We start from the raw sequence: 22,491 nt of genomic DNA on the forward strand, positions 1-22,491 counted from the left end.
ACTTTTTTGATAGTTACCAGTTTCTTTTTGTCCTATCCCAGCACTTCCATTTGGAGCCAGTCTCATCTCATCGCCACCTGTTTCCGTAAGCCTCTGGTCAGCCTCCATCTCCTTGTACCTCTCATTTGCAGCCAACCTGGACCCGTCCTGCCTCCCCTGGAATCTATCCCCCCTCAAAGACTTTTTTTGTTGAATAAATATCTAATTTTTTTTCTCTGCATATTTGGGTCCGACCAGTAATTCACAACATTATTAAGCTTTATTAAGTTTTAAACTTTTCTCAAATCCTATAGGAAGAAGGGCAATAACGTCTTTCCCCTTGATAAAATTCACAAAACTTTCTCTTTGTTCCAGCTTTAAATCCTCGATCTCGGGAATCGTTGCAAACACAGAATTTATGGCTCTTCGCTGATTGGCTGGTGCCCAAACTTGAACTTCCGGGGTTTTTGCAAACAGTCTAGTGTATTTCAATTCCTGACCTAGTCGCTGGAGAGAGAATGAGAATTGAGTGGAGGCACTAGGTGGTGCAAGACTGGCTATATCTGCAGACCACAGGATATAAAGTTGTGAGGGAAATCGCATCTGCTGTTTCCTATCTACAGTAAAACCACTCGCTTTGAGATGCTGTTCAAAAACTCCACTTCTAGTTTAGATACAAGTCAAAACTGAGTTATTATTTGTGAAACATGGTGCAATACTTCAGATACGTGATTTTTAAAGCATAAAAGTTTGCCGATAAAGTCCACAGGAAGTCGAGTCATTATCACAAATCTGCAGCTTCACTTCAATCCGTGCGCAGTGTGGATGTAAACAGACACACGTGAAGAACTACTCTTGCCTTTTTACTTTCAAGAGTATTTTTTTGGTATATTTTACTGAATTCTGAATGTGGGTTGATAATTTAAGTTTGTTTTTTTATTTCCTACAAGGAGGACTCAAATATACATCGAGTAATGTGTTTAATTCAGCTTTGCTCACATTTGTTTATGTTTTATAGAAATGAAACTTAAAACCACATGGCTCATTTGCATAAACTATAAATGCTGAAAAAGACAGTTCGCTCTTTGTGCTGCTGATGTGGTTCAGCTTCTGTTGGACTAAAAGAAACAACTCAGTGGAATATGTGTTCTTTCTGTGACGACGGCGGCAGTGTACGTTGAGTTGACGCAACACTATGCTTCGCCCTTTACACCGCGAGGCTCCTGAGCGCCTCCATCAAGCGGTGTAGCTTCGTAGTTTACCAAGATCGTACTAAAACATTTTGAGCACTGTGTACCACATAAAATCGGTTCAAGGTCAGTAAACACAACCAGAAATAGTACATAAGGCGCACTGTCATTTTAAAAAAATTTTTTTTTGAGGAGAAAAAAAAAAAAATTACGTGTGCGCCTTTATAGTCCGAAAAATACAGTACACATTTTAAAGTCTATATCTAGATTTTATGCTCTCCCCGTCATATTTTGAACCAGATTTGTGATTGAACAGCCCCGGGCCTGCTTTAGCATACATTTCCACTTCAATTCCACGCACATTAGCTCAGAATAATGTTTGACAATTTAACCACGCAGTATTTCCATGGCCTTGTACACATTTTTAAGAGGCAAATGGAGTTTAAATTGGGACTACTTGTGTGCTAGCCTTGGTGCTGCTGCCCGGAGAGTGGAAAAACGCCTGGAAAAAGCATATTTAAAGGGATAGTGTTTGGCTTCACACTATAATATGCACATAAGCCAAGCGCACACTCCATTTTCTATTTCTAAGAGAAGTTTGAAAGAAAAGTTACGTTGGCTTAGAAGTTTTGAGTTTGAATATAAGGGATTGTATAGACGGAATAAAATCGAGCTATCTCGCACATGCAAAAGAGGTTACAAAGATGTTATGAACTGATTTGAAAAGTAGCGTCGTCAAAGTTGTCAAGGCCCATTATAGAAACACAGTTTTTATATTAAAGTCCTACATTGCACAAAACAGACTCTTGTGAGCATTAAATCACGTTATAATGCTGTTTCCTTATCAAAAACATACTTGCAATTGTTTTTTGTTTCATTAACACATGTTTGAGTAATCCGTTATTATTAGTCTGTCTACATCTCCAAAGCTCAAAATGCTCTGTTCCACCTTGTGATGTCATGAGGTTTTCAAGTTAACAGCTACATTTGACCTTTTAGTTCAACAAAGATCAGTAATTTCACAGCTGAAACTATCTGGCTACATTCAGACAGCAGGGTTTAATGCTCAATTCCAATTTTTTTATTTTAATTTTTTTTGTGTGTGAAATCCGATGTTTTTGCGAGGTCGTTCACATTTCCAATTAAATGCGACTTGTATGTGATCTCCAGTGTGAACAGTAAACGGCCCGAAAGTGTCTCGCATGCGCAATGGAGGACACGATGACGTCAACCGCAGTGAGCGTGCTCAGTGTTTACGGAAGTTGTCCAAACATGGACGCGAGCATTGAGCACCTGGCGATTTTAAAGTTCCACTCGTACCGGAGCCAGAACATGAACAACTTACTTGTTTTAAGGAGGAGATTGAGAAAGAGAAGGACGAGGTTTTTGGCCGTGGCGCTTTGTTGGACAGAGGCATCAACATCTGTTGAAAGGAACATGTGAATGGGCAGACGTGAGTGGCGTTGTGCTTCCCTTCAGTGACCCGGAGTTCATTGACAATTTTCGCCTACTTCAGCACAGAATAGTGAGGTTTGTGGCTTGTTGATAACGTGTAGGTCGGATGAATGCGGTTTGGCCGTTCAGACTGAAGTCGCATGTCAAAAGATTAGATATGTATCGGTTTCAGGACCACATATCCAAGTGGCCTGGGTCACATTTTAAAAAATCTGATCTGTGTCGTTCAGACTGTCCAATAAAAGATCAGATACAGGTCACATAGAAGCCAAAAAATCAGATTTGGGTCACTTCAGGCTGCAGTCTGAATGTAGCCTATTCTAATGAAGGTATAAGGAGTTTGGAAACACGATGTAGCGCTTCCTGGTTTACCTCATGACATCACAAGGTGGAACAGAGTGTTTTCTGTTTGAGAGAAGAACTTTAGAGAAGCCTAAATGTGCAGGCTTTGTGTGTTAAACATGTGAATGAAGCGAAACACAACTTTAACATTATAACATGGATCAGAAAATGGAGTAACAGTGTTTCCTGCAGCGCTTTATAGTTAGGGCAGCCGCCTTAATGACAATTGCCCCCCGCCTTGTCTACATCCCTCTGAACCAGATGAATCCTCACAAATCTACGATCGTCGTGCCCCGATCCTCACTTTCACCAGCAGGATATCTCCAAGTGTAATATGAGCCCTTTTAAAAGTCATGGCTTCTATAGGCTCATGCTGTCTGGACAAATACACATATTTTCACCCTACACGTATATACGTATGTACATATACTTACTATTCCCATATATTTTAATAGATTCAATAAAAAAAAATTGGGAAAATACCTTTTTTGTAACCAAAATGCAGCTTTTGTTACAAATTATGTACATACTTTAACTTTAAATACCAATGAGGTAACATTTTTGGCCCCAAATAAAAGCAAGTGTTTCATTATGTGTGTTTATGGAGTTTATAGGAAATCTCATCTCTCACCTCAAATATTCTACAGTATGGCATTAGCCTTACTGCATTTCCATGGAGAATGTTCCAAAATATGGCTTCAACTCCTTATGTGCCGTGTCCACCACCAGAAATGTGAAAAGCAGTGAGACTTTAATTCATTTTTGTTTGATTTTCCTTCAAATATTGTCTCTCAAATACACGTAGTGTTGGATGTTCAAAATCTTGTGTAATTACTGTATTTTTTTAGATTATAAGGTGCCACTTAAAATTCTTTAATTCTCAAAAAAAAAAATCGACAGTGTGCCTTATAATCCGGTGCGCCTTTATGTATTAATTCTGGTTGTGTTTGCTGACCTCAAACTGATTTTATGTGGTACACAGCACTCAAGAATCTGTCAATGTTTCAGTACGACTTTGGTAAACTTTTGGTAAACTACAAAGCCTTACATTACAGCTACTGTAGTCAGGAAGAATAGTCTTGTGGAGTAAAGCCCAATTTACGGTCCTTAGTCTGACAAAGCTGACTGCATCAGTGCACAAGGAGCAAGCTTTTTTTTTTTTTTTCCCAGAGTTTATAGTTTATGCAAATTAGCCATGTGGTTTTAAATTTAGTTTCTGTAAAACGTAAACAAATTTGCGCAAAGCTGCATTAAACACATTATTACTCAATGTATATTTCAGTCCTCATTGTAGGAAACAAAAAAAAAAAAGAAGCAAACAAAATGATCCACCCACATTCACATTCATGATCCACATTCACCAAGACAGGGAGGCAACACTGGGTGGATTACGACACGATCTGCCAATGGATCGTGGACGCCTGGGCTAAAGGATCAGTCTCAAGTGTCGCCAGTTTGTTTCGCTTAATGTGCCTTATAATCCAGTGCACCTTATGTATGAAAATAGACGAGAGAATTAAATCCATTAGTGATATTGCGCCTTATAGTCTGAAAAATACGGTTCTGCAAAAATTAACTAAAATAATTTATTACTGGGCAAAATCAACCCTCTACCATACAATAGTCATATACCGGCACGCTTTCCCAGGGTCTCATTAACTTTAGCCTTCTCCCCAGCGCCTGGACATACCTGCTGTAGCTCGCTCATGCCTTATTCAGCAGCTCTCTTGGTCTCCACAGGCCACCGTAGATTAGCCAGCCACACTACCACAGGGGTCAGGGGTCACGGGTCATTCCTATCCCAGCGGTGAGGGTACATGCTAATGCTCCACTGGTGAGCTGTGGCTACGGCTCGGTGACACAAGGGAGATGGGGTCTATGAATATTGAACTGTTTGACGAAAGACCGACCAGCAGAAAATTTCACTTTGTGTTATTTTTACAGTACGACAAATATATTCTGCTATAAGATTGTAAAGAGAGATTTTGACAACTTATTTTCACAATATCAAAACATAATATTGCCAGATTCATCAATAATAAATGGTCAAACTACATTTCCGTGCCAATGATCTTTTAAAGGTCCTATATTACAGTGTGTCCCAAACTTTTTTTTTTTTTTCTGGGAACCCATTTTTTAAAAGTCACAAACCTTCACGACCCAAGTCCATAGACATTATTCATAAATCACAAAATAAAGTTGGATTTGACCATTATTGAACATTAATGAGGATATTTTGTTGACTGAGTGATCGTGTCTCTCTGAACAATTAGTATTACTCAAGTTTTAAACAATGAAAAACTGTAACAGAACCAGCAATAAGAGGATCCATCAGTCGCCTATTTGGACGTTAAATGTAGCCCGTTTCTTTTTCTTTTCAACATTCAAATTGAACTAGCAATATTGGAACAAAATAGTCAATAAAATAATTACAAAAAGATTAGAAGTTATACAAAACATGTCTTAACATTTCAACATTTCTAATGAGATAGATGGCCCTGTCTGCGTTTTTTTGTAGCGCGTTCTAGTCCGGGTGCAGGAGGAGAGCTCAACACGCAGATGAGACACAGAATTCAGTTTGTTTCTGCGCTTTGTCTTCATTTTTGTGAGCAGAAAATCCCAATTCACACATGTATGTAGTAGTGAAAGGAATAAGCATAGAAACACTAACCCTACTGAGGACAGGCTATTCTGACGAAACGCTGATCCAGAATGATGATAATATACTCGCTGACTCACTCGCTCTCTCGTGTGTCAGAACTCTATATTGCAGATCTACATACAGATCGTGACAAGGCGACCCAAAAAATATCTGAGGATCGTGACCCAGTCGTTTGGGAAAAACAATGCTATATTACACAAAATTAACTCTTGTGAGCTTTAAGCCACGTTATATCGCTGTTACTTCCTCGAAAGCATATCTGGAGTTGTTTTGTTTCATTCACACATGTTTGCCTAATCCTTTACTCAAACTCTACATCTCCAAAGCTCAAATGCTCTGTTCCACCTTGTGATGTCATGAAGCAGTAGTTTTCAAGTCAACAGCTGATGACTCAAACATGAATGAATGACTCTTTGTACAACTTCGAGAGGGTAAATGAAAAGGGAAAGCAATTTAAAACTTAGTGAAAAGCTCTCTTAAATGTTAAATGCTTAAATGTGAAAAGCTCTCTTAATGTTTAAAAAAACTACTTCATAGCGCAATGGTTCTAAAAATTTTAACAACAAATACCAAATGTTGCTTTCCAAGAACCACCAGATCTAAACCAGGTCTATAACAGGACTATTCCATGTCTAATCTAGGACTAAACCAGGTCTAAAAGTGGAGTTCTACTTTCCACTGTAGTTCTAAACAAAACATTAGTCAGAGGACAAAAAAGCGGAAAAAATTTACTTGAAATTCGGCAAACCGACAAACCGAAGAGCTCTCCAAGTACCAGTAGTACACGCATCACAGTTTGAGAAACACCAACGTACTGTAGATCTTTTGTTCCATTTAATTACACTGACAAAGGTTTTTGGAATGAAATAATATTCTAAGGTTTTAAAATTATGATTCAATTTCAGGGACTATTTAGAGAACGCAATTGTGAAAGGACTTCACAATTATTTTTATATTTGGGATTTAAGTGCCTCAGAATTCATTAAAAACTCATAGCACCACCGTTCAAAACTCTTTTAAATTGCCTCTTCCATCACTCCAGCTCTTTTGTCCAAGAATATTTTCATGTTTCCTCTTCACTAAGCTAACCCCAGGCAAAATAAATCAGTATTTAGCGTAACACGTGGCTAATATTGAACTTTTTTTATCACCATTCCCTCGGCAACAGCATAGCAACCGGCTCCTGATTGCTTCAAATTGTGTCACATTCTTCCTGAATTACCAATTACACAAAACTGACTCTTGTGAGATTTAAGCCATGAATATAATGCTGTTACCTCCTCAAATAAAAACAGACCTGGAGTTGTGTTTTGTTTCATTCACATATATTTGATTAATACTTCATGATTAGTCTGTCTACATCTCCAAAGCTCAAAATGCTCTGTTCCAACGTGACATCATGAAGCAGTAGTTTTCAAGTTTACAGCTGTCTTTTAACGTTTGTTCAGTAGAAATTGGAGATTCCAGAGCTGAAGTCTTCAAAATGATTCTAGTGAAGGTGTATGGAGTTTAAAAACACAGTGGAGCGCTTCCTGTATTACCACATGACATCACATATAGATTAAACAAAGGTGGAACTTAGGCTACGTTCAGACTGCCGGACTTAAAACTCAATTCGGATTTTTTTTTGTGAAATCTGATTCGTTCACATTTCCAATTAAATGCGACTTGTATGTGATCTCCAGTGCGAACTTTAAATGCCCCAAAAGTGTCCACAGCGTGCTCAGTGTTTACGGAAGTCGCCTAAACGCTGAGCTTGTCTCCCAAAATACAGTCCAGTTCTTCATAAAATGGACAGGTTACGCATTCATGGATACTTCATTTGTTTGAGTCTTTTGCCTCTTTGTATTTGGCTCGCAGGCTCTTTATTTTTCGTTGACATTGGTGCCAGGACCGTCTGTAGCCGCGCTCGGATATTTCTATGGCAATCATTTCAAAAAACGTCCGATTCCGATAAGACCCCTCCAATTTGGCCTGAACACACAGATCCCCACAAATATTAATAAACTAGTTAACCTCGCTTTTCTCCATTGACTAGACTCCGAGTCTGACATGTAGGTGGGAAGAATGCGACCTGACTGTTCAGACTGAAGTCGCATGTCAAAAGATCGGATATGTATCGGTTTTAGGAGCACATATCCAAGGCTACGTTCAGACTGTAGGACTTAATGCTCAATTCAGATTTTTTTTTTTGTGAAATCCGATGTTTTTGCGAGGTTGTTCACATTTCCAATTAAATGCGACTTATATGTGAACTCCAGTGTGTCCCGCGTGCGCATTGAAGGACACGACGACGTCACACACAGCGAGCGTGCTCAGTGTTTACGTAGAGTGACCATATTTCAGTTTACGAAACCAAGGACACCATAACGGGAGCAGGGGGTGGGGCCTCGTCATTGACATTGAACTACTCTCACCTTGCAAAGCTGGACACCGAAACATATATCCCGACTGACATACATATCCCGACCTCATGGAAAGTGAGGAATTTCTTGCACAAGTCATTGTTAAATGCGCAGTTGAGCTTTGGCATGGTGCAGGCTGACCGACTGTTTGTGTGTGCTCCTTCCTTCTGAGTGTACAGAGAGCTACGAGAGCCGCTAATTGAAAGGTAATGAAAGCCTGAACATTTACATCACTTTATTAAAAAAAAAAAAAAAAAAACGGAACGAGAAAAACAGACATGTCCAGGGGAAAAAGGGACGTTTGGTCACCCTAGTTTACGAAAGTTACCTAAACATGGACACTAGAATTGAGCACCTGGAGATTTTAAAGTTGCTGTCGTACCGGAGCCAGAAAATGTACAGCTTATTTATTTTAAGGGGAGATTGAGAAGGACGAGGTTTTTGGCCATGGTGTTTTGTGGGGCAGTGGCAGCAAAGTCCATAGAAAGGAACGTGTAGGAGTGCTGGGATTGTTATGTGCTTCACTGCTTCATACACAATTTTCATATGGCGTGAAGAACGTTTGTGTACATTTGTGACGTGTAGGTGGGATGAATGTGACCTGGCCGTTCAGACTGAAGTCGCGAGTCAAAAGATTGGATATGTATCGGTTTTAGGAGCACATATCCAAGTGGCCTGGGTCACATTTAAAAAAAATCGGATCTGTGTCGTTCAGACTGTCATTAAAAGATCAGATACAGGTCGCATAGGGGTGAAAAAAATCAGATTTGAGTCACTTCAGGCTGCAGTCTGAACGTAGCGTAAATGTTTAAGAAGAAGTTTGAGAAGAACTCAGCCTAAATATGCAAGATTTGTATGTTCAACATGTGTGAATGAAACAAAACACAACAAAAACACACACAGAAAAAGTTATTCCTTCATACCATCTGGGAAATCTCCTCAAATATTCCGCAGTATGGTATTAACCTTTTTTCCATGGATAATATTCCAAAGTATGGCTTCAACTCCTTATCAGCTTGGATTACAGCCACTGTGTCCACCGGCAGAAATGTTACTCATGGGACTTTAATTAAGTAAGTACACATAATTTCTTTAAGGGTCTCAAAATTCATTAAAAACTCATAACGCCACCTTTTAAATTGCCTCTTCCATCACTCCAGCTCTTTTGTCCAAGAATAATTTTATGTTTCCTCTTCACTAAGCTAACACCAGGCGAAATAAATCAGTATTTGGCGTAGCACGTGGCTAATATCGACCTCTTTATCACGGCTTCCTTGGCAACACCGGCTCCTGATTGCTTCAAATTGTGTCACGTTCTTCCTCAATGACCAATTCCCAACTTCTTCCTCATCGATTCTCTTGCTTTCTCATCCTCTGATTGCGACGCATTTAACGTAATTTATTAACTTTGAGTGCTGTTGGAGAAATGCCAGCTTCACGTCGGCCATTTTTACTTTTATTATCATTACTTTTTTTTTTTTTTTCATTTGCAAACACCACGTGAACATATACGAATAGTGCAAAGATATACATTACATTAAAGGGCCAATAGTACGACATTTTCGGCTGTTTCCTCGTCCAAAACAGACCTGGAGTTGTGTTTTGTTTCATTCACACATTCACACTTTAACATGAGGGCTCAACCGATATATCTGTTGGCCGATATCTGCCTAAATCTTGCCGATATGGACCGATAGTCCACGTGGGCATGTTATACTTCATTATAAATCTTACATCCTCTATATTACAGTGGTCCCTCGTTTATCGTGGGGGTTACGTTCTAAAAATAACCTGTGGTAGGTGAAATCCGTGAAATAGTCAACTTTATATTTTACAATTATTATATCTGTTTTAAGGCTGTAAAACCCCTCAGACACACTTTATACATTTCTCTCAGACTCAGAACTTACAGCTGCTGTCGTTCTTATGTTATTTTCCTCCCACGATTCATTAATTCTGTAATGGAGCCCTACAGCGCAGAGTCCTGCACGGGACCATTTTTGGAGACTCGCACCGTACAGCCCTCCCGCACCCGCCTGTTAACCCGAGATTATATCAAACTGTTGTGCTGCATACGCCACGGACTGAACCAAGACTAAACCAGAACTAACCCAGGACTAACCTAGGACTGATTCCAGGACTGAACTAGGACTAAACCAGGACTAAACCATAACTGAAACAGGCCTCACTGTTGGGACGGGCATCTTCCTCTGCCTTTTGGATGCGACCGCAGGAGCCTTTGTTGGTGCAGAACGTTTCGTCAACATTGTGGATTTTGTGGATATAGCGAGGGGCGAGTATACAACAATTTACAGATGGATAAACACCCTAATATGTGGTACCAGATTAATATTTATTACACCGTATTGCCCTTGAACGCATCCCTAGAGTCACGTCACTCATGTCTTCTTGTTTACGACACATAAGTAGCCTGTTTTCTCTTACACTGGCATCGTGTAAAGTGATTATAGCTGCTGTACACGTTACTGGACACGCATTGATATTTAGATGAGCTGTGAGTAGAGGTGTGAATGGTCTGCATTGACATATAATTAACTATCACAGCACGCACACATATACCGCTAAACTAACGTTACTATTTTAAAGCACTGAAAGTTATCCTTCAGAACATTATCATCATCACTCTCCTCCTGACTCTTTTTTTCAAAACCAGCAGGAGATGCAGATGTACTTGCCCTGCTTCTATTCAATGTGCATCCCCAGAGCCAAAGCTCAACAACGACCAATGCAAAGACCAAACACTGACAGCGTGCCAGTATGTTATATTGGATCTGGTGTGCATTGTTTATGTGAGTATAATGAGTATATAATTGTTTTTATAATGAGAACATACATGCACCTGCACTCCACTTATGTGCACACCTTAAGTAAGTAAGTAAGTAAGTAAGTAAGTAAGTCTTTATTTATATAGCGCTTTCACAGACATTTTCTGTCCCCAAAGACGCTTTACACAGCATTATTCAGCACTATTCATTCAGCATTCATTCATACAGCATTATTCATTCACTCTAAACCCTGATGATGGTAAGCTACTATTGTAGCCACAGCTGCCCTGGGGCTCACTGACAGAGGCGCGGCTGCCATGCCACTCGGCGCCATCGGTCCCTCCGACCACCACCAGCACTCACACACACACCACTTTCATACTAGGCAGTGTGGGTGAAGTGTCTTGCCTAAGGACACAATGATTGAATTGATTGTATTTAACTGACCATGACTATCAACTGTTTATGGAGACCTGTGTAGCATGTTTTGTTGTTTTGTTAACAGAAATTACATGTAACAAGTAAATGCATTTTTTTACATAACAGCAGAGAAACTTACTTTTGATTTCAGTGGGAACAGTGTTGTTGGTGTCTCTTTTTAGCCAGCGCATCAAAGTTTGGAGTTAGTTTTGTTAGTTTTGTCAGGATGCGTTCATGTGGTGTCAGAATGATCGTAAAAATGACTTTTCCACTGAGAAAAGTCACATGAACGCCCCCTCATGTCGGAAAAAAAAACTCAGCAAGTCGGATCTTTCGACACCACATGAATGCAACATAATACGCCACACCTAAACAAAGGTTAATGTATCTAGCGCCATCTATTGGGAAATGCCGGAATTGCAGGAAAAATAAAACATTAACAAGGTTAATTATTATAATTTATTCAAGTTCGGCGGGCCGGATTAAAAGGTTTAAAGGGCAGCATACGACCCCCGGGCCACCCCTGGGCTAGAATGTCATGCAAAAATGCAATTAGGCCAAGCTACTGTCTAAATATGACAGTAAAGAGGCAAAATAACAATAAACATAGCCTAAATAAACCCAATTTATAATCCAGAAGAGGCACACCTAAGTTTTAGAATCAGATGAAGGTTTTTTATCATCTGTTATATCAGCTATCGGCAGCTCCAAAGCCCGTTTTTGTTGGTATTATGTCGGCTTTTTAAAAATCCATATCGATTGGGCTCTATTTAACATCCTACATCTTTAAGCTGAGTTCTTCTCTCAAACAGAAAATACTCTGTTCCACCTTGTGATGTCATATGGTAATACAGGAAGTGCTCGACTGTGTTTTTAAACTCCATACACCTTCACTAGGATCATTTGGATGATTCCAGACCTGGAACTGCCATCAGCTCTTGTGCGCTGATGTGGTCAACTTCTGTCAGACTAAAGGACACGACTCAGTGGAATACAGGTTAGTGTGACCATATTTGCGTTTGTCAAAACCAGGACACTGTATGGGGGGTGGAGGTGGGGCTTCAATCATCAACATTCTCACCTGGCAAGACTTTTAAATGTTTTTCGGTGTCCTGATGAGCTTTGAGGTCCCTGGCACCACCACTGGACACCGAAACATATGTGCTGCTTTGTACACTGTGCACATGGCCTCACACTTGTCTCCAACCAGGACGGAAAGTGAGGAATTTCTTGAACAAGTCATCGTTAAATGTTCATTTGCGCTTCGGCATGTTGCAGGCTGACCGACTCCTTCTGAGTGCAGAGAGCTACAAGAGCCGCTCAGTTAAATGGCCCAATGAAAGATCATGAAAACCTGGACATTTGCGTCACTTTATAAAAAAAAAAACAAAAAAAAACGGCCAGGACGTGGAAAATGGACATGTTCGGGGAAAAACGGACGTTTGGTCACCCTACGCTACGCACAGCAACCTACATTCGGTTTGTAGATTAAAAATGAACGTAATCGACAAAATTCTTAATGATCAATTATCGAATAATAGACTAATCATGCCCATCCCTAATCTCAACTGAACGAAAGGTAGCTGTTCACTAATAATGTATGAATGAAACAAACGCAAGGTATGTTTTGAGGAGGTAAAACATTCTTAAAGCTCACACGAGTACATTTTGTGTAATAGAGGCTCTTTAAGGTGAATTTACAGAGAAGCACACAAAAAAATGAGGAGTGGGGGATGAGGGGTGGGAGCTGGGATAGAATTGGTACATTGTCGGAGATGAGTGGGAGGTATTGCGTTTTCGTATGTTCGCGGGAGAGAGAGTGAGTATGTGTAGGTAACAGAGACAGAGAGAATAAGAAAGGTAATTTATATATATATTTTTACAGAGGAAAAAGGGCAGAGGGGAGATGTATGGAGGAGGTGTAGTCGGCATGGTGACAACTACATGTACAGCCATGGTAAATGAGGATACAACAGCACAGGATCTTATTTACTCATTTTTATTCCCAGCAAAAAAAGATCGCCAATGGAACATGGTTTAAAGGTGCTTTGTGTAACTTTTCTGGCAGAGGGTTCGCCAAATGCTTTTCTCCATGGAGATTTTCTTGCTTTGTCTGAAATGTTCCGCAGTATGGTATTAAACCTTTCTAGCTTCATGGAGACCAGACCAAGTTACAGGCCAGTTCTGTGGAGAGGCAACACAACCAGTGCATCATTCATTCATTTGTTTTTCAAAATAAAGCCAAAAATTATAAAATGAAAAAACAACTACTTTCTTCATTATTTGTCTCCAAAACCAAAATGAAAAAAAAAAAATAAATAAGTTTTCGACAATGCAAAAAACGGGTAATGGCCATTTCCCTTTTTCGTGACTGAAACTGCGATGCCGAACTTTAGCGCAGCATACGGACTGAACCAGGACTGAACCAGGACTAAACCAGGACTAAACCTGGACTAAAACTGGACTGATCCCAGGACTGAACCAGAACAGAACCAGGACTGAAGCAGGACTAAAACAGGACGAAAACAGGACTGAAACAGGACTAAACAAGGTCTAAACCAGGACTGAACCAGAACTAAACCAGGACTAAACCAGGACTGATCCCAGGACTGAACTAGGACTAAACCAGGTCTAAACCAGGACTGAACCAGGACTGAACCAGAACTGAAGCAGTGAGACAGGCCCAGAGGTGCACCCACGTAGACTTTTGGGTGACCGCAGAAAAAAGTCCGGCATCGCAGTTTAAGTCACAGAAACGAGAATGAAAAAAAAAGCTGTTTTTTCATTATTTATTTATTTCGTTATATATTTATTTTTGGTTTTATTTTGAAAAACAAAATAACGAAATGATACATGGATTCAACACCACCCACAGTCAGAATGTCTATTTTTCTAGGTATTTTTGAGCAATAAAGCCATCTGTAATTGAATAAATGTAAGGTAGAGCTGTTTAAAGTCACACTGTGGAACATTCCAGGCAGAGCAATGACATATGTATAGAACCAAGCAACCAAAACGTTAAACAACGCACCTTTAAAAGCCAATCTAACATCGCCGTGATTTGTCCACCCTCACATCCAAGTCGGGCGGGTTATCTGTAATGAATCACTGTAATGGCAGCCGACTGGTGAAGGTTTGACTCCGCCCCTTTCTCTTTTCTTCCAAGCAAGATTAGCGAAAAAAAAAAAAAAAAAGGGTTGAAGTCACTTGCGGGGCTAATAAACTGATCTCATTGGAATACATCATGCTTTAAATAAGGCTGGAGACGATCAATAATGCTAATTTGCTTGCGCGGTGCCGCCAGCGAAAGAAAGGGAGGTGCTTTTTTTGCGAATTGTGAATCGATTAGAGGCAAATGACAAGCTGATGGAAAACAGATCCATAGAGATTGGGACATTATAAGATTGGCTTTTGATTGGAGAGGCTTATCTGCTTTGTGAGATACAAGGTGCACTGAAAAGACTAGAATATATAGAATGAAAGCAAAATTATGCAGATATATTGTAGGGATGAAGATCTCGTACCGAAAGATCTCACGAGACCCATTTGAGACCAAGATTGTGCACACGTGAGGAAAATGATCTTGTGAGATTGTTTTCCCTGTAACAATTCACCTTTTATACCCGTAGATAAATGCTTTGTGTTGCATTTTTTGTATGAAAAGAGCTGCATAAATACAGTTTGATTGATTGATAGATGACGCTGGTGTACTTAGAGTTTATTTCATTTGTTTTCTCTTTCTCACAGTTTTAGATTTGGTTTCTCATTATTTATTCATCTTTTATAAGGCTATATATGAGTAATCCTATTTTATTTTGAACAATATTGTGAAGGTTTTAGTTTACTCTAAGTCTAATTTATGGTAAAGACTTTCCTGTTTTCTGGTTTAATTTTACGTTAATGCGAAGTCCGGCATCGCAGTTTAAGTCAAGGAAACAGCCGTTCCATTATTCATTTAAACCCAAAATTGAAAACTGAAAAAACAAATTGTTAAAACAAAGTAAACAAATGATTCTAAGTCTAGTTTAGGGTAAAAAAAAAAAAACAACAAGACTTCCTGTCTTCCGGTTTAATTTTACATTAATGTGACATTGGACCAGATAGCACAAACTGAGAAACAATTGGGAAGTTAATCTTAAAGGTTTTAGTCCTGGTTCAGTCCGTATGTGGCGCAAAAGTTTGGCATCACAGTTTAAGTCACGGAAACAGCCGTTCCATTATTCATTTAAACCCAAAATCAAAAACTTAAAAAAAAAAACAAACTCATTATCTGTTTTGTCATTTTGATTTCGAAGCCAAATTATTCTAAGTCTAGTTTAAGGTAAAAAAAAAAAAAGAAAGAAATGACTTCCTGTCTTCTGGTTGAATTTTACATTAATGCAAAGTCAGACCCGACAGCACTAATTGGGAAACAATTGTGAAGTTCATCTTAAAGTTTTTAATAACCTGGTTTGCTCACTACTCTGTATGCGGCGCAGAAGTTCAGCATCGCAGTTTAAGTCACGGAAACGGGAAAAGGCAGTTATCTGTTATCTGACAAATAATTCTAAGTTTAGTTTAAGGTAAAACAAAACGACTTCCTGTCTTCTGGTTTAATTTTACATTAATGTGAAGTCGGACCCAACAGCACTACTTGAGAAACAACTGTGAAGTTAATGTTAAAGTTTTAGTTCCCTGGTTTGTTCACTTTCAGGCCAAAGTGGTACGTATGTTTTACGTGTTAATGTGGAACTTTGCATGTATATAATATAGAAATATAGTAGAAACTGTATCTTCCAACGCACATATAAACATGTCACTCGTCGTAGGACCGATGTTTTCTTTATTGCCTTGCTTATCCACAACTATGTCTTCTAGAATTAATCGCTTTTTGCGAGCGGATCTTTCTAACGTTCTTGAGGATCTTTTCATGGCCGATTCTTTCGGCTCACAGACTCTTCGACTCGTGCGCCATGTTGATCATAGGAGCCCAATATGGGTTTGTTGAATCGTAAACTAGTGCGGGTTTTCCTGGATAAATTAATGAAATTTTAGTTCAGTAAATGTGCTTCTTTCATTAAATAAGCTATGAAACAATTTAAATAGCAAATACCTTGATGAAACTTCGGGTGTCTTGATGGTACCATAGGAAATTTCTTCACGGTTTATTTTTGCTAGACATAATCCACGTCTTTTTTTTCGATAATTCCCTTGTTTGAGCTTCTGATGAGTAATTTCCAGAGGAACAGTGAAGAAACAAATCGTTTTATCCCGTTCAAAGCGTCTAGAACAGGGGTGTCCAAACTTTTTTCATCAAGGGCCACATATCTAAACACAGATGAAGCAGAGGGCCGATCGTGGGCCGTAGACTGATGCTCAGTACAGTGAATAATTGAAATATGTGCATGTTTAACACGTTAGAATGAGTCATCAGTCTTTATTCATGCAAAGATCCTTAAAACCACACACAAAATATTAAATAATAGCTTTATCAAGTAGATTTTCAAAAAACTTGCGGTAAAAAAAAAAACTTTTTAATTGATACAAGGTAATTTGGGCCAATTCACCTGGAAGCCTGAGGGCCAAGAAAAATTTGTCTGAGGGCCGCATTTGGCCCCCGGGCCATAGTTTGGACATGCCTGGTCTAGAACAACCAAATACACAACAAATCCTGCCGATGCTGCTGAAGTCATTGACATAACGTGCCCGGTGTCATGGCGGCGTAGGGGTCACGTGACGGTGCAAAACCTCTATTGGTGATTTTCAGATTCTACAGTGTGACGATGTGTTACTCTGAGATGTGGGAAAACAGAAGAGACAGTTTTTCCTTTTGATTACATTGCACTTTGCCTTAAAATATCAGAAAGGTAAATTCCCAAATACAGGACCTGATCATTTCGATTCCTGACCAGACCCAAGATCATTCTATATAACAACACAAATCTGCAGATGAACAATATCCATTTTAGCTGCTCCCATCTGTATTAAATAATTCTGGCCTATTGCTGAGTTTCAGATGGCATCACAGCAGTCTAAAGGCCAATATTAATTAATCCAAACGGGGGGCAGCTAAAATTAATACAGTTAAAAAGCTAAATTATGTTGTAATATAGTGAGTTCTTGGTCTCTTATATAATCAGGGTTCAACATTTGTTAATTTAGTTTTTGGGTCTTTCGTGGCAAAGTATGACATTGGGGGAGTTATTGATTATATTGAATGTTGAACCTGGTGTTGAACTCACTGTATTACAACATAATTTTGCATTTTAACAATATTGATTTTAGCTGCCTCCCGTCTGTTTTCATTAATATTGGATTATAGAATGCTGTGTTGTCCTCTGAAACACAGCAGCTGAAGATGTCACGACAAGATAAATCAGGTAATGTTTGAATCCGTGTACGAATATTTGTTCATTCGTTTTTCAAAATAAAACCAAAAATAAGAAAATGAAAAAAGCAGCTATTCTGTTCATTACTCTTGCGCCGCATACGGACTGAACCAGGACTAAACCAGGTCTAAACCACTAGTAAAACGGTCTCATTCCTGGTCTGGTCCTGGTCTCAGCGCTGTTCTGGTACCGGTCTCAGTCTTGGTCTCAGTCTTGGTCTCAGTCTTGGTCTCAGTCCCAGTCCTTGTCTCAGTCCCGGTCTGGCCCTGGGCTGGTTCTGGTCTGGTCCCGCTCTCAGTCCCAGTTTGGTCCTGGTCTGGTCCTGGTCTTAGTCCTGGTCTAAGTCCTGATCTGGTCCTGGTCTCAGTCCTGGTCTCACTCCTGGTCTGAGGCCCGGTCTGGTCCTGGTCTCAGTCCTGGTCTCACTCCTGGTCTGAGGCCCGGTCTGGTCCTGGTCTCAGTCCTGGTCTGGTCCTGGTCTGGAGACAAATATTGAAGAAAATTTTTTTTTTTTCTTATTTTTGGTTTTATTTTGAAATATGAATGAACGAATGATACACGGATACACTTGTCTAAGAGGAGATGTGGCATTTGATACTAACACTGCTGATTGGCTGCTTAATTGAATGTTTGAATTCTTGAGCTAGTCCCCCGTTTTGTTTATTTTTATTTATTTATTTATTTATTTTTTGCTTATCCCACAAAAAATACTTACACCACTTTACCGACCACATGCTGTCAAAGCCTAAAAGTCATTGTTGAGCTTGTAAATTGATTTATTTTTGTTACAAATTTTCATGTAACACTGACTAAAAGCATTTAAAGTTCAGATTGTTGATGTTTGTTGAATCTACAACATTATTTTACAACAATATCACAAATTTTTAGGCTGCTTTTAAGTAGGCCTTTTTATATAGCAATAATAGAACTGGGGCAAATTTCACCATAAGCTACTTAATTAATTATAAAGGCACACCCTAAACTGTGTAAATGAAATAATTTTAAAAAGAGAAGGTCAGTACTGGGATGAGATCAGTATCGAATCAGGAATTACCAGAAGCAACAGGTTAAAAAAAAAAATTACACATCTATGAAGCTATTATACTCCAAATTCAATCCAAATACCCCCAAAATTTCACTTAAAGGTGCATTGTGTAACTTTTTGCGGGTTTGTTTCTATGAATATGTCATTACTCTGCCTGGAACGTTCCACAGTATGACAACAAACAGCTCTACCTTACATTTATTCAATTGCAAGTGGTTTTCTAGCTCAAAATAACTAGAAAAACTGGCATTCTGACTGAGTGGGTCGCCTCTCCACAGATCTGACCTGTAACTTGGCCCGGTTTGGTCTCTGTGAAGGTAGAAAGATGAAACATTCCAGACAATGCAATCACATGTCTACTGAGAAAAGGATTTGACGGACTCTCCAGTGGAAAAGTGACACAATGCACCTTTAAATCTGTGTAGAGAGACAAAAAAAGAAAAAAAAAAGCATAGATGGATTGGGACATCGCCATTAGCAACAGGCAAATAGGCAAGTATAGAATTACACATCAATGAGGCTACGTCTCGTTATACTCCATATTCAATCCAAATACCCCCAAAATTTCACTTAAAGGTGCACTGTGTAACTTTTTGCGGGTTTGTTTCTATGAATATGTCTTTGCTCTGCAACAAACAGCTCTACCTTACATTTATTCAATTACAGGTGATTTTATAGCTGAAAATAAATAGAAAAAAACGGCATTCCTACTGTGAGCGGGGTCACCTCTCCACAGATCTGACCTGTAACTTGGTCTGGTGAAACATTCCAGACAAAGCAATCACATGTCTACGGAGATAAGCATCTGACGGACACAATGCACCTTTAAATCTGTATCGAGAGCCAAAAAAGAGCCAAAAAAACAAACAAAAATAAATTCAAAAATGGATTGGGACTTCGCCATTAGTAACAAGAAAATATAGAGAATTACACATCGGTGAAGCTACAGTACGTCTGGTTACACGCCAAATCCAAATTCAAATCAAAATATTCATAAAATTTCACTTAAGGATAAAATATGAGAACAATAATCCAGTGTTATTTTCACCCCCAAATATTGACAGACAGATAGTGATGCCACGGGGAGAGAGAAAAACATGGCTGCAGTTTCAGCTCGGTGCTAATTTGTGGGGGAGAACAAAATGACACCACAGGGGGCACACTCTCTCACACTTCGTACATGCGAGGGCTGCTTGACATGAAACATATTTTTAATTATCAAAGCTCATTAGTGAAAGTGAACGCACGATTACAAAAAAACAGACGGAAAAAATAAAAATAAAGGTTTTTCCATTTTGGCTGTCATTCATGTTCCCCGAGGTCCCAGGTGAAGGAAGACTTTTGATGGATGTAAAGTAGCGCTACAGTTTTAAAATTCATCAAAAACACAATTATAAAAGACTATTCCACTGAAAAGGTACCACATAAGTCAATACTCGGATTTCAAAGTAGCACATTCCAACCAGGTCTTACTGTTTTAAACCATGAAAACAGAATTAGTTAAACTTAAACTACTAAATTGTACAAAATTATTCCTCTTTTTCTTAATATATTTATAGGTTAGCGTCTCAATACTTATTCAAGGTGAGTTTATAAGTGCTTTTCACAACTTTGAGAGGCCAGAGCGGAGTTTAACAGCGACTACAACTAGGGATGTAACAATAAACGAAATATCGTGACGCGCATATCGTCAAAAGTCTCACAAAAATATCAAATTACATGTTCCTTTGCTTAAATGCGTGGTTTTATAGTAGCAGCAGCTTATGCACATCGGGAACTACACATCCCATGATTCATTTCAGTGCAGACAACATGAAGAAATATGGCTTTTACTTGAATTCTTGGGATTATGACGGAAATAATTCACACCAAAATCTTGTCAACTGCCTACTACTTGGTTCATGGACAATACATGCTTTATAAAAACAACACACAGCTGCCTCATTTTTACCATAAGAGCTGCATTTACAATAGAGCTTCACAATGTATCACAAAAATATAGTTATTGTAACAGTGGCTTGATGCAATAATCGATATGGCAACAAAATCAACAGAATGCCATAATGCTGAGTTAAAATGTATAGAATTTTACTTTGTTTGAGAGTAACAACACTACAGGATTTTATGAGATTTGAAATTTCTGATCACAAAGACTGCAGCGGTATATGGCTGTGGACTGTATCGCTGCGAAAGGCGAGTTTCAGCTGACGTCATTGTTATTAAAAGCGCGCGTTGCATGCTGGGAAATATTTTGGTCGGAGGCAAGAAACACGATAGCGATCAAACACAGTGTGTAACCTCTCGTATTTAATAATGGTAAATTCCTGCTGCATTATGGGATGCACAAATAGAAGCACGGAAGAAGGAAAATGTCTTTTTCGTATTCCGAGTGAAAAGAACCGCTAACAAAGAATTAAATGGCTTTCGTAGAAACGTAGAAGATCCTAACAAACCGTGGACTTCAACAAGTTCAACAACGCATCGAGACTCTTGGAGGTTTTCATCTTTTCTGTTGTGAATGGCCCAGGAGTTTCCACCAAGTCATTGTGGATATCGCCCAAGTGAATATTTGTCCAGGTAGTTGGCGATTCTGACCAGAAATTTGGTTTGGTCCACCTTTTGTAGGGGTTGAAAAGGGTGAATTGGCGTCCATCAATGCTTATGACCAATTTCTGGTCAAATCGTCTTCGGTCCTCTGCCGTTAAGAGTGGATAAATAACCAGGATCCCTTTAATTGCTTTCTCGCTCCGTCTGTCATGTCATTAAAATAATTCCCAACATGCAACGCGTGCTTTTGTCAACAATGAAACTCGCCTATGAAGACACCTCGCATCAGCTGTTTCCTGTCGGGAGTATAGCTACTCACTTTGAGACTCTTAAGCGTTCAAAAGATCAGAGCACTGCACTTCTAGTTTAGATACAAGTCAAAACTGTTTGATTATTATTACCGTATTTTTCGGACTATAAGGTACACCGGATTATAAGGCGCAATATCAATAATGTTGAATTCTCTCGTCTATTTTCATACATAAAGTGCACCGGATTATAAGCAAAACAAACGGACGACACTTGAGACTGATCCCTTAGCAGATCATGGCGTAATTCTGCCTGCGTTTCCTCCCTGTCTTGGTGAATGTGTATTATGAATGTGAATGTGGGTGGATCATTGAAGTTTTTTTTTTATTTCGTACAAGGAGGACTCAATTATACATTCAGTAATAATGTGGTTAATGAAGCTCTGCGCACATTTGTTTACATTTTACAGAAACAAAACCTGAAACCACATGGCTAATTTGCATAAATTATAAGTGCTGAAAAAACCAGCTCACTCCTTGTGCGCTGATGTCTGTCGGACTAAAGGACACGACTCAGTGGAGGTCAATAAGCACAACCAGAATTAATAAATAAACTAAGGCACACCGGATTATAAGGCCCACTGTCAATTTTTGAGAAAAAGGGATTTTAAATGTGTTTTATAGTCCGAAAATATACGGTAATATTATTTGTGAAATGTGGTGCGATACTTCAAATACATGATTTTCAGTGCACAGAAGGTTGGCGATAGAGTCCACAGGAAGTAGAGTCTCGATTGCTAATCTGCAGCTTCACCTCGATCCGTGCGCTAAACAGACACGCACGAGGATCTATTCTCGGCTTTTTACTTTTAAGAATGAGTCAAACTGGATTAACAGTGTGTTTTGTGGACTGGGTGTGATTATTTGCGGAGGACAAATTCTATGGTTAATATGGATGAGACGCTGCAGTTTAAATGTTCAGCTTTACGAGGGGTAAAGTCTTTTCATTATTTACAGAGTACGATTAGAAGAAGCTCATGTACC

The 22,491-nt window shown here is 39.1% G+C and overlaps 1 protein-coding gene across 1 annotated transcript in view; it reads right to left on the reverse strand.

The window, feature by feature from the left end:
- Positions 1 to 22,491, reverse strand: part of LOC110156406 (kin of IRRE-like protein 3) — a 319,679-nt gene that overhangs the window by 253,013 nt on the left and 44,175 nt on the right. The window lies entirely within an intron of this gene.

This window comes from Boleophthalmus pectinirostris, unplaced genomic scaffold, assembly GCF_026225935.1.
Source record: "Boleophthalmus pectinirostris isolate CB_2022bp ecotype Guang Dong unplaced genomic scaffold, ASM2622593v1 HiC_scaffold_12, whole genome shotgun sequence".
Taxonomy (NCBI): domain Eukaryota; kingdom Metazoa; phylum Chordata; class Actinopteri; order Gobiiformes; family Gobiidae; genus Boleophthalmus; species Boleophthalmus pectinirostris.